Source organism: Excalfactoria chinensis, chromosome 1, assembly GCF_039878825.1.
Source record: "Excalfactoria chinensis isolate bCotChi1 chromosome 1, bCotChi1.hap2, whole genome shotgun sequence".
In the NCBI taxonomy this organism is placed as follows: Eukaryota; Metazoa; Chordata; class Aves; order Galliformes; family Phasianidae; genus Excalfactoria; species Excalfactoria chinensis.
The window spans coordinates 40,212,122-40,226,763 of record NC_092825.1 but is presented as its reverse complement, the minus strand read 5'-3'; positions in this window follow the sequence as shown (position 1 = coordinate 40,226,763).

Genomic DNA, 14,642 nt, shown 5'->3' with positions numbered 1-14,642 from the left:
CTTCTCAGAAAATTTATGCACATTGATGGGGCACATAATTGAGAAAGGCAGCATCAAATTGTTCACATTTATATTTCTATAATGATAAAGCCAAGTATTATATTTTTTGTGTTAAAGTTTTTTCATCTTGAATGAGTCATTATATAGTAGGTACTAGTTCTAGAGAAAACATAGTGGGAAGGATTGTGGAAGGAACAGATTATCATTTCATATTTTGTTTCTATTGTATGTTTAATACAGTCAGAAATAAGAATCAGGACTTGATTTTTCCTGTCAATCTCTTCTGCATGAGCTGTTTTTACATGAGGTTACAGTTAGCAAACTTTCCCGTGTTTAATCGTAGCAGTGACAAAACATTTAGTGACTGCATCTGGGCCAGATTTTCTTTTGAATACCTGAAGGATAAATACAGTTATAGTAGTACATTTTAAATTATTGGTGGCTTTTATGCTTCTGTTTGTTATATGATCATATGAATTGCCCATAAGATCTGACCATTCATCTGTCTGGTTAGATACATTTTTTAGTGTATATAAATCTTTTTCCCTGAACGTACTCAGGGACATTCAGAAATTTATTTAATTCTACAGTGTTCTGTGCTTCTGTATTGTGCAGTAAGTGTATTTAATATTCAAATGCTTACATGATCTATAGAATCATATAAGAAACCCTAACTCTAACAACCCTCCGCTAAATCATGTCCCTGAGTACCTCATCCAAATGGTTTTTAAACACATCCAGGGATGGTGACTCAACCACTTCCCTGAGGAGCCTATTCCAGTGCTTAACAACCATTTCTATAAAGAAGTATTTCCTAATATCCAACCAGAACCTCCCCTGGCACAACTTAAGGTAATTTCCTCTCATCCTGTCACCTATCACCAGTGAGAAGAGATCAACCCCACTTTTGCTGTAAGCACCTTTCAGGTATTTAAAAAGGATAAGATCTTCCCTCAGTTTCCTCTTGCCCAGACTAAACAGCCCCTGTTCCCTTAGCCCCTCCTCATAGGGCATATTCTCCAAGACCTTTACAAGCCTTGTTGCCCTTCTTTGCACCTGCTTCAGCACCTCCATGTCCTTTCTGTACTGAGGTGCCCAAAACTGAACACAGTACTCAAGGTGAGGACCCACCAGTGCTGAGTACAGGGGCATGATTACTTCCCTGGACCTGCTCACCACACCATTCCTGATACAAACCAGGATGCCACTGACCTTCTTGGCTGCCTGGGCACACTGCTGGCTCATATTCAGCCGACTGTCCATCAGTACACCAAGGTCCCTTTCCATCAGGAAGCTTTCCAGCCACTCTTTCCCCAAGCCTGTAGGGTTGCCTGGGGTTGTTGTGGCCAAAATGCAGGACACAACACTTGTCCCTATTGAAACTCATACAGTTAACCTTGTTTGTTTTCCAATTTTAAATTTGTTATTCTTAAACATGGTTACTACTAGAATTTGTGTTTTAAGAATTTTCAGATTTCTGGGGTGAGCTTTTCAACTCCATCCTAGTAACTTTCTGAAGTTAAGGAAGAAAGTCTAAAAATATCTGTCATTAATAAGGCCTTTTTTAAAAAATAGAATTTCTGTTTCACTTATTTGTCATGTGAACTGAAGGAATCTGATAAACTACAACACATTAGATCTGATCTTGTCTCCATCTTAAAGGATGACTACTACCAGCACAACAGAGCTGTGGACAGCTCTGACTAGATGATTCCTGAATTTATTTTTTAATTCTGTGTACAAATTCTATGCTACTACTACACCATCCTCAAAGCATAAAACAATCTTCTATTATCCACTTGAAACTCCCAAACTGCAATTTCTGGCTGTTGTCACTCAGTGACAACACTGAATTCACCAGCACTGATAAGAGCTTGTGAAGGACAGATCTGGTTTTCTTTTGTTGTCTCAAAGCTTGCTTCGTGAGGTTTTTCTGATGATAAGACTCTGACTGGCGACTGCTAACTATCTAGGAGAGTGAATGGTGGTTGCTATTGTGCCATCTCTGCTTATGATTGCAAAGATAAGCAGAGACAGGACAAGCAGTCTTTTTCAGGGGTGCTGCTTGAAGGAGCAGACCACTGCAGAAGGCGATAATGCTTGTGTCTGGCAAACAGAGGCACCACCAACCCCTGCTGGCTTATCTGTGGGCCAGGAATGTCACAAAAGCTGGTTTTAAACCATTTTACAGAGTGTTTGCCTTCAGAAGATGCTTGTTTAGACATTCAGTGTTTGTTTGAGTTATCCTCAAACTTCAAAGAAGAAGAAAAACAACCCCACCGAAATGGGGGATAAAAGGCCCTCGCTAAACTGGGGATTTGGGAGACGATTTTTGGAGATGAATTTTGGGAGACGATTTAGGAGACGATTTCTGGAGACGAACTCTGGAGATGAACTCCCAAAAACACCTTTGACGGAGAATTCCCTGAGGGGAAAACCTTTTCGGAAGGCCGGCTTGCTGCAGTGCTCCCTGACTTTCTCCCATCCCCCGCGGTGATCAGACGAGTTCCTGAAATCAACGGACCTACTGTGTACCTCGCTGGACCCACGGTGGTGACTATCTCTCTTGCTCTCTACAGACTCCTTGCTTATTTTTTTCCTTCTTTTCCTATCGCCCACCTTCCCTTCCCCATCTCCCTAAAAAGGCTAAGACTTTAATAAACTGGTTGGACCAACATTTGAACCGTTGCTTCTTAATCTCACGCCGGGTATATACACATATCAAAGAACCTTGCCTCCCTCCTGCAAATTGGAGCGAGACAGAGCTTGATTCTTTTATTTCTAGTTGCAGTCTGATATTACTTGTTTGCCAACTCTTCATGTAATGTCAGAAATCCAGCTCCGTCTATCAGCTTCCTCAACTTATTCTTTAATGTCATGTGCTAAAGTAAGTGACACTCTACATACCAAAGCCCCCTCCAGTTTCCTCACATCACTCATGAACTAGGAAGGTAATGGCTAGTTCCAGTGCAGACTTGCTACTGCTGTGTTTACAGGATTTTAGAATAGACTGTGCAGGGGACCCACAAGAATCATCTAGTCCTACTCCCAAATCCTCACGAGATCACCTAAAATTCAAGCTATATCTCTGATGTTGTCCAAACACTTCCTGACCTCCATCAATCTTGATCCTGTTTTCCAGCTTCTAAGCCTCTCATCCACCAGTCTGTATATCAATCCAGATTTGTCTCACATTGTGCTGTCTGGACAAATCTAATTGATACAGCTTTTTTTATGTTTTTTTTTTTTTTTTGTTTGTTTGTTTGTTTTGTTTTTTTTTTTTCTCCCCACAAAGTGAGTGAAAATTCACACAACCCATAACACCTAGGAGCTGTTGTCTACAATGAGTACAGAAGCAGAGCTCAGCCAGTCAGCTCACAGATGACACTGAAACATGCTTTATTCCTGTTGTACTTTGTAAGACCTCTGCTGGTCCTCAAGTGCACTCTGGACTGAAGTTCTAAAATTTCTTGCATCAGTCACCCAGTTAATTTATCTACAGAATTGCTGGGAGTGGACTCTGCTTTATCATCTAAATTGATGAGAATGTTGAAAAGTAAGGATCCTGGTATTGACCTGGGGCATCCTCCACTTATTAAAGGCCACAAGTCAGATATTAAAATATTGATCAACAAATTCTGAGCCTACTCCAAGTAATTATGAGCCCATTTAATGCTCAGTTATTCTAACCAACATTTCATCAGTTTACAATAGAAAATGCTGTGGGACTCAGTGTCAAAAAGCTTTAAAAGGTCAAGATATAGAACAGGTTATTCTCATTCTGCATCTGCTTGGAAATGTACTACAGAAGTGATACTCCCTTCCAACAGCTGAGGTGGGGTTTGCTGGCCCAGAACTCTGCAGATTCTCCTTGTCTTTCTTAACTATCAGCGTAACGTTAAGTTTTTGATCAATGACAGACATCTACATTTCTCACTCTTTTTCACAGATCCAATAATATTTTCAGCACTTTCAAGCTGATCCAACGGATAATAAGCTAATGCTTTTCAAGATGGAATATGTAGACATATCCAAGTTCTTTTAGTAATTCTGAGCTGCTGCTCAAAGTCAAATGTTAGCTTTCTTGGTTATGCTGATGCACACTGAAGTCTGAGCACAGGCAGTGTATATGGAGATCAAGACAAAAAAACATTGAACTGTTCAGCCTCTGACTTGTTCATGCACTAAGGAAAAAAAAAAAAAAAAAAAAAAAAGCCTCTTTGCCCCAAACTTCTAATTGTTATTAGTGTAAGTGTGGAGTCCATTTTTGTTACTGCTAGTGTCCCTTGCTAGATTTAGCTTGTGATGGGCATTGTTCTTGAATTTCACTCCAAGTGTCCAAGAGATATTAATTTATGTACAAAAAAGTAGGTCATATAGTTAAGATGTATAAGTACCATAGCAAAATACAACCAAGTTTAAAGCTTAAGTTACATGAAAATTCAGATAGAAATTCTGGAGTTCTGATGAGTGTTTCTGAAAGAATTAACAAACAAACAATTACAAATACACTAATGTATTTTACAGTATTTGGGGAGCTTTCAGTTAACAGTAAAACAAAACCTCATAATATAGCCTACAAAAGTACGTGGTCAAAATGTATTCTTTTTTTATGCAGCTGACTTTAAAAATAAAATCAAATCAGATCACTTTTTATTTCAAGCACAGATTTTTTAAATCAGTTCTGTGTAGAAGCAAGGAGGCTTCCATTTTCTTTGGCTGCATTGTTACAAAAAGCACTCTCCTGTGTTGCCAAGCTCACTGTACTGCCTCTATCTGCTACCAAAGCACTATCTTTTGCTGCCATGCAGTCTGCACTATGTGATAAAGTGTAGTTCTCTGCCTTGCTGATTATCAACTCTGCTATAGAAATCATTCTCTTGAGCTGCAATATTCCATTTTGAAGTCCTACTATTTCCTGCTCTTCTCCCTTCTCAAATGCCCATCACATTCAAATTTTGGTTTACAGCTTCCAGTAAGAGTTTTAGTGTGGTGTGCAGTCTGCACATATTATCAGTTTTAATTTTATTTGTGTGTGCACATTTGAGTAATGGATGAGTAATGAGATATCAAAAGATACATAACAGGAAAATGATATTCTACTTTTATTTGGAGAATTTGAAACATGCATTCTAAACAGAAGTATCAGAGGGTAAGCAGAGAACAGAAGTATATTAAATTATACTTATACTTATATAAAATATACTTATATAAAATTATTTAAATTCACCTTGAACTGAGAAAAAAAAAAAAAAAGATAAAAAAGGGGGGGTGGGGGTGGGGGCAGAAGGGTCTTGATCACACAAACAAACAAACAAACAAATAATAATAAATAAATACATAAGTTTATTCTGTGGGGCATGGTAAATATTTGAAGAAGGACTGCCATCTTACCAACTAAGAATTATATGATTTTACCTATACTGTTTTTGCATGAAATTTTTAATGTATATATGACAAAGAACATTTGTGTTTCAGGATCAAAAACCCTGTTAGGTTCCTTCTGGATAAATTCACCACCCAAAAATCCAAACAAACATAAGACTTAAATCACCAACCGAAAATCTAAGTGTCGTAAAATCCCGCTAGGAGAATTTACTTGTTCTTCAGTGAATGTTCTACCCATTAAGCCAGTATGTCATCAGCACAGTCTCTATTCAAAAAGCTCCTTAACAAAATATATTGTTACTTGAATGTATTAACAGATTTTAATACCACCATTTTAAGCTAAATCATTCCAGACAGAACAAATGTCAGGTTCTTTAAGGCAGGGAGCAGTAAGAAGCAAACAGTTTGCTATATGCAGTCATTCAAACGTTAGGTGTCAACAGAAAGAGGGCAAGATCTATTATGTAGTATTATGGAGGATACTAAATTATTACATATATGCATTTTTTTCCATACCATTATCTCAATATCTAGAAGGGCCCACAGGTTTTACTTTTTTGCCTGTGAATTTTCTTACACTAATTTGCTGCCTGGCTGCAGTAGAGCTTTGTTCAAAACATAAAATAAGGACTGCAACACCAGTCAGCTGAAAAGGCTGGCAGAGCAAACGTTGCTTTAGATGACAGAAGTTGGAGCAGCAGGTCCTGGAGAAATAAACTTGTATGAGCCAGGAGTCACTCTTTAGTTTTCACAGTTTGATAAATTTTAAATTATTTGAACAACAAATGTTCTTAAAGAAAATGTTCTGAAAAAAAAAAAAAATCACATTAGTGGGACTTATATTGAAGAATTAACTGGCAGGCTGGATGCTTGACTTGCACAGGAACTGAACTGAAGTAGGAAAAGGATCTGAGATTACATTTAGAAATATACATTTTTTTAATAAATACATTTTTTTTTTTAATTTAGGTAATAAGAACTATAATTTCAGGCTTCTCAATATATAAAATAAAGAGTATAAACATTAATATATCAAAGGTTGGGTAATTACTTATATTTTTTCTCTTAAACATAAAGAAATACTTCATAGTATCATAGTATCGTGTGAGTTGGAAGGGACCTTAGAGATCATCGAGTCCAACCCCTGGGATTCGAGCCCTCTGTGTAGCAGCGCGGAGCTTCTACCACTTGTGCCACAGGGGGAATTCGAACACGGGCCTCCGGTGTTGCAAGCGGCAGTTCTTACACCGTGAGCCACCGGGGGCACACAAATACTTCTGGCTCTTTTTTTTTTTTTTTTTTTTCCCCTTCCTTTCTCAAATTTCCTAATTTCTACACTAGACTTTAGAAAGCAGTTATATTACTGGGGAATAATGGCTATGGTTCTAACTTAAAGATTAAAATTAATTATTTATTTACTTTTTATCGCAAAACAGCAGAAAAGCAAGGTCCTCCCGTAGCTAAATTCTTACTCCTCTCTCCAACTAAGTTCTAGAAGGAGTAACCTAATTTTGGATTCATCCTTGGGGATGACTTGGATATCAGTTCCTCAAACAACTGTGTATGCATGTAATTTCATGGGTAAACAAACCCATTGTAGTACTTACATGTTTCACTTTAAGCACATGCACAACTCTCTGCAAGATCAAACAGAATTATGAAGTCCTACATACCCAGTTTGTCCAGCCACTTCAGTCTTCATGATACATGGAAGCTTATGTCACTTATAGGTAAATGATATCTGAGGGCTGCTCCAAATGTAATGTCTCCTATTTTATTATGCTGGCCCACAATGTCAGAGATGAATGGTGGCAGCATGGCAGGAGTGGTAGAACCTTCCGCCAATATTCCATTACAATTTGTTGCTGTGTGACAGATGTCATCAGAGCGGTAGTTTGACAAAATGCTATCTGACATGGAAGTGTGTATGAAGCAAAGATGTGTGTGAATTCTTCCATGCAGAAAAGATGGCACCCATTGACATTCATAAACACTCAATGCATTCTTAAGTAGATCAACCATTGGATATGAGCACAGTGGGCTAGTAGGTGCTGCCTTTCAGCAGTGGCAGTGGTGATGTGAAAGAGAACACATGTTCTGGATGGCCATGTTGATTTTTACAAGCATGACATGAACAATGTTTTTCATCGGTTTTGGAACTCCATAGCTAGTGGTGGTGGCTATGTTGAAAAATAGTGTTTTGTATTCGAGAATTTGCTCTATCAAATAGTGTTGTTCTGCTCTTTATATCAGTTCTAGTTTCCATGGAAATAAATAGGAAGTATTACTTCCAGAGCAACCAATGTATTTGCTTTCTTTGGGTACACTGACAATTTTTCACTGTTCTTTGTGAGATTTGTTGGTGGGTTCTATTTAGCTTGTTTTATGCTTCCTTGACTAATAAGCCAAAAATAATGAGTAACGTTGAGGAAAATAAAAAAAAAATATATTTTTTTTTTCTTCTTACTTCCTCTTGAAAACCCATACTCACAAAATGCATTTGTCTCTGCTTTTCAGGAGTATGGTACTGATTATGATGCTGAAGTTATGGTTAATAAAATAGTTATTAATTAAACTTCTGTGAGTTGTTTAACATATGAAATTTAAAGGTTGCACAAGGTTGTTATCATAATATTATCCTGTGAAAGGCAGTAGCAGAATGCTGAAATTCATACTTGTGCTCTGGATAGCTCTGTTGGTAGAATATAATCTTTTATAATTAGGGGAATGGTTAATTAATCTACCCAGTGCCTAAGTGACACTGATATTTAATAACAATTCTCATTTTGCTAGGATCTACACTGTAGAAATTCCTGGTGGGAACTCACTAATTTAAGTAAGTTATAGTCTTCTCAATTACTTGTATTTGTAAGATATAACTTGCTCTTGTAGGTGGCAATGTTTGCAATACGTAGAAATATTAACACTGAAATTAATGTATAAAACATTAGTTCATAGAGTTTTATGTTATTTCTTTATGCTGCTTAAACAGAGCTCTTAGTGTTAACTACAAAAAAAGTGGGAAATTTGTTGTGCAATATTTTGGGGGTAATATAACATGGAAGTGTCTAAAGATCTGCATGCTTATTGTCCTGTGCTTCATCAAATGATTCTCCCTATTTTGTCTGTATTTACATGGAAGTTGATTTATAGGTAAAATAGGTAGAATACCACCTTATACCTTTTTATGAAAGCACAACTACCAAAAGGGTATGACAAATGGAAAGGCAAAATTACAGCTTAACTCACTTGTACTTCACAAAGGTACAACCGTTGCTACTCATAAGACTTCACAGCTGCATCACTTTAAAATTCTCTGAATGGCAAGAATACCAAAATCAAAGAGCAACAGTGAGGCTTTATTCCCTAGAGTTTTAGTAGTACAAACAAATTATTTTTAGTGGTATAGGGTAGCCTAAGAATTTTAATCTCTTTAAATGATTTTTTGTGAATACCCCTCAATACTTTTGTGTTTAAGATAATGTAGGTCTGATCTTCCCTCTGCTTTCCTTTTAATTCTTAGTTTTAGTTGATTTGCCCTTGTAGAAAAAAAAAAAAAAAAAAAAAAAAAAAAAAGACAGTACTAAGGCTACAGTGCCTAATTGAGTTAGCATATTGATGATGCTTTCTTTGATAAATCATCTTACAGTTTGTAGAAGTTGATGAGAAAGAATGACAAAGAGAAAAGAAAGAAAAAATATATCCAGTAAAGAGAAAACAAAGCCTGGTTACATTAGATGTCAGCCATTGAATGCTATGACAGCTCCCTATTTTCCTCTGAGTCATCCTCCTCCACCCTCAGTTTTTAATTGTTACTGGAGGAAGAAGTCGAATCACGAACTAGTTTTGAGGAATAAAGAGTATCTAAAAATCTTGGCTAATTCCAGTTAAACCTGCAAATGGAGGTCTTTAATGTACACTTACTTTTCTGACAGCTGTTCTTCTTGTCTCTGATAAATGACCCCTCACTTAAATGAAAATAAACAGACTACACAATATTGATTTTATTACATCTTGTTGCATCGTCTGCAATGTAGGTAATATTGCAGAGTTGCTACATGACAAAATGACTACATTTGTTGCCACTTTATCTCCTGAGTTTACTGTTACTTTAACTATTTCAACACATATATTTCCCAAGTAATGTTTATTTTTTTTTTATTTTTTTTGTTAATATATATATATATATATCAATTTTGCACATATTTATACTTTTTTTTTTTTTTTTTTTTTTTTTTTTTTTTTTTTTTTTTTTTAATCCCCATAGAACTCCCTGTATTGTCAGCCAAAATAGTTTTGAGTTCATTACTTACATTTTTATGGTGCTTGAACACCTTAAAGAGAAATAAGGTTTAAAAAAATGACTTTTCATAGCTGTGTTTAGTACCTTATCATAAAAGAGATATACATGCATGACATGATATGATTTCAAAGCTTTGACATATTTAAGGTTACTCCTTTACATATTGTTATATAACTATCCCAGTTAAGTACTATGAAATACTGCAGAAGAATGGTTACTTACTGTTGTTTTCTGTACATAGTGGTAATTTGTTTTCTTCTTTAAAAAAGAGTAATAAATTAGACACTGGTAGAGCTGAGCAACTACCTTAGCTCATGCAGTTTATAGCAACTACTGAATTAATGAACAAATCTTGTGCTAATTCTTTCATTTACTTTACTTCCAAAATGAAAGTACCTATCTATGGGTGAAACTGATAAATAGGATTACTTTAGGAGTGACTTTTCCTCATGGACAGCTGTAGTGAAACTGCTTGCATAGAAAAAATTTCAGGCGACTGTCAAAAACTGCCTGAGTCACACTACCTTTCTCAGTTAAGAGTAGATATTAAACCAGGAATGTTTTGTAGATACCAGTTAATTAGATCCAGTGCTTACTTAGCATTGGAATCCTTGTTATTGAAGATGCAAGATGGAGGAATGCAAACTATGAGAAGATGTGTGAACAGGGAATTCATGAATGAAAGATTGTCACGAAGAAAAGGTCTTTCTGGCCAGTGTGCACTTCCAGTAATGTTCTTTTTACTCTTCTCATCCAGTAACCTTCACTGACTCTTCAGGCTGCAAAAAATTCTGCAGAGGTACCCAAGAGAACCCAAGAAAAATCTTATCTATCCTCTTCAAAGTCTGTCTGTGTATATGCTCGCTGTTCCTCTCATGATCCCCTGATCTCTGCTTGCTACATCTCACATTTTCTTCACACACATCCTTCTGGAAATATTCCCAAACTGAGTAATCTCCCCTGATCTACGTGAACTCAAGAAAGCTCTTGATCTGTGCTGTACCTTTTCACAGGAACATACTGTGCAATACATTGTATAAAGAAAAAAACCCTGAAATACATACACCTTGTTTGAATAGTTTGCATCTTTGTTTTCTGTACCGAAAGAAAACACTTTTTCATTTGAAATTGGGTACGATATTCTAAATATAGACAGGAAAAAAAAATCTTTAAGGATATTATGCTAATACTTATGTGTATTTTATCTGGCAAGGTATAGAACATAATGACAGAAGCACTGAAATTGAAGTGCTAAAAAAATTAACAGAAAGAATTGAAACGGAAAGATTTTTACAGCTATCCCTAATATACATACTTACTCAGTTTTCTACTTGTTTATAAAACACATATATGTTGTTGTTGGTTTTTTTTTTTTTTTTTTTTTAATGTTTAAGGGATCACATTAGTTAATGCTCACTTCGCTGCTTTTAGGAATGAGATTGTTCTTGTTTTCAGAATGTTGTTTGTCAATATTGGGGAGGGAGAGCATCAGTACATCACTTTCTATGATGCTGCAATAATTTAGTGAAGAAAATTAAACTTATGAGAAAAAAAAAATGTGTAGGCCTCTGTAGTCAATAAATGCTGGTAATATGAATTATTACAGATGTGGCATAGCCAGTTATTGTCTGCAACTTTGAATGATGAATAAAATATTTCTGTCTGTCTCATCCTTGGTCATGGATTTACTAAGACCATAGGAAAAGTATCTGGGTTAACTGATTCCTTTCATCTTGTGCATAAGTTTTTGTCTACATATAGATTATATATAGATACATATAGATTATATATAAATTATGGAATGCATATAAATTACTAATAGGCAAGATCTCTATCCTAAGAAGAGAGTGAAGGGTGAAGTAATATTTTGTATCTGAAAATTTTGGGAGACACTTTTGAATGAGCTGTTTAATACCAGTTCCTTGAGCCGTTATGTGTAGTCAGTGCAGCTAGCAATATAATGAAACAGAGGACTTAAACTTCTGTGCTTTCTTCCAAGCGATGAAGGTCAGGCTCATTGTGCAGAACTCAGTATAGTTTTAAAATATCTAAAAATCTGCCAGTTAGTGATATTTCCAGAAACACTTCCGGAACACTAGATGAAAACATAACCTTTCGTAGTGGTTTGACCTTGCTGTTTGGCCCCAAAACAAGCTTAGAGAAAGAGGAGAATGCCACATTAACCATCAAGAGTTTTGATTCTAAATGAACATAACATTCAAAAGAGCAATTGCTTTCTTATTTTTATTTTATTTCTTTAATTTTTTAATATATACTCCTAACATCACAAATGCTATGTTCACCTTATGCACTGGTAGAACTTATGTGATTTAGAATATAGGTGTGAAATGCAGTTGGCTGTTATGGCAAAACATTTTTTGTATATTCTTAGTAGTACATATACTTTCACCTGTACAGTATTCTACAAAAAATACTATCTGTATATATTTGTATTTGACTGGCTTTCTGGATGACAAAAAGCTAATGAAAATGGTAAACAGAACAAACTATATAAAATGTAAATAATCTAAAGACAAGCTTGATTTTATCTTAACTACTGACTGAATCTCACAGTTGAGTTATCTGTTTTTCAGTTTCTTTTTCCCAGCTAGAATCCTTATCAAAATGTTCTCTTAGGACAAACAATAAGGACCAGCAGTTATTATTTCCAACAGTATTTTTTTTTTTTTCTCGTCACTATTAATTATATATAATACTTATAATAGATTAAATGTGTTTTACAATTTGCATTTAACTCAAAGTAAAATGTAACATATGGACTGACACAAAATTGATTATTTGAAATTATCAGCTGGAAGCCCATTTCTTTTATTTCCCACTTTTAGAAGTGTTATTCCCCTTGCATATGAGTTAGTAATGGAAAGTCAAAATGTTTAGTGGATTAACTTACAGTTAAAAATGCATGTTTTGGGTATTTTTTTTCCCTTTGAAAGTTCTGTTTTATTTTTTATTCTTAAAGAGTGACTGAAAGTACAGGTAAAACTTTAGTAAAGAGAAAAGGAAGAATAAGAATAATTTCTTACTAGTTGAGGAAACTATAAATTCTGTCATTCTCTGTTCTGTATTGAAATGAATCACCTGGCAAATTTTGTTTAATAAGAGTTAAAATATTTTGCTTTAAATTGCCAGTCATCTTACGTAATTTGGAAGTTTTTCTAAGGTACTACTGCACTATGAATTTCCTTCTACAGAAAAGTATGTGACCAATAAAATATATTTTCAGTTGCAAACTATTTACTTAAGCATGAAAATGTGGTTATTTTAGGAAATAGGAAAGTGGCTCTGGAAAAAATGTCGATCTCTTGTGATTACATGTGATTTAGTTAGGCACATCTAAACCTGAATTACAATTTTAATAGGATATTTAATCTCAAATTCTTACTGTAGTTATTTATTGTCCAAAGAAGTCATTTGACAATCATTTGAAAAAAAGTTCTTTGTACTTACCTATAAGAAACTGCTTGATGTGCTTTACTTTTTTTTTTTTTTTTTTTTTTTTTTGAGATCTATTCTCACAATAACACCTAGAATGTATTATTAAATGGATTGATTTAGTTAAGAAAGCTGATGTGGGTTGGAAAGAGTTTAGCAACTTTAATGGCATTTATACCTTGGTTATGAGAGATCTCAGGTGAAAGATCTCCCACACAATGTATATTAATTGGAACTAAATGAAAAAAAAAAATAAAAGAAAATAAAAGAAAAAAATGCTGTTTTAAAGAAATAATAATGTAAGCTATTAGATGCATCAAGAATAAAGTAACTTGCTCTGTCCTATTACATTTTATGAAATGTTTCAGAACAATGAAAGCTAATGAAATGAATATGATCACATGTATAACTTCACTGATTGAAATTATGGTAAATTCAGTGTATTTATCTTTAAATATTTCAAATAGAATTTTACAAGAATAAAGAATAGCAATAAAACTCTTTTTTTTTTTTTTTTTTCCCCACTGATAGCAAGTTTCTCTGGAGTTACCAGGAATGTTAAATTCTATTTCTAATTTTAAAAGTAATGGTCTTACTTTTCAGATAAGCAAGTAATTGTCTTTTTCAGATAAGCTTGCTTACTGTTAGTGGCTTTCATCCATGCACTCTGTGAAGCTCTTCAAAATTATAGTTAGAAGTCTTCCACATGGTATAAGATGGGGAGAAGAATGTTGCCCAAAAAGAAGGAGAAAAAATGTGTATATAATGAACACAAAGAGTTTGCTGTACTTATATTATTGATAAATAAAGCAAGATACAGGTGATATGTGTTGAAAGGAAAAGCATGACTTGCACTGAAACTTTCTTCAGTTTTGTTTCCAACACTGTGTCATTGGGTGTACGTTGAATCTGATTTAAAAAGATTAAGGTTGATGACTTGAAAGTCAAGACAGTAGTCAGACCTCAGGTCAGATACATACTGGGCAATATGAGAAGCTCTCTGAATGGCAGTACACCATTAAGCCTATTGCTTGGCTTAAGTTTAACATCCCAGTGTCTGAGAATGTCAAGTGGAAGAATTTATAAGAGATTCTGGTCTTTAATGCTGATTTAGTGTCCACATCCCTAGACTTTACAAAGATCCTCAAAGGGGAATACAGGTATCATGAAGATCTTCGCCCAGGTTTCATCAAACACCTCAGAGACAACAGCAAGAATAGATCAGGATAAACTGATATTTAGAAGGCAAAGCTCTTAGCTGACAGCATCTTAATCACCAGAATGATGTTTTTTTTCACTCATATTTCAAGAAACATTTAGTCATGCAGCTTGTTGAAATGAAGGTGTACAGCAATAACATGATCTTGATAATGAGACTTTCCCTGTTTGTGTGTATCTGTGAGTACAGGGAGACTGTAGTTCTCATGTGAGTAGACAGTTTCATTTCCATTTCGAGCAAGCAGCCTGAAGATGTAATCAGCTGCGAGTGATATTCCTC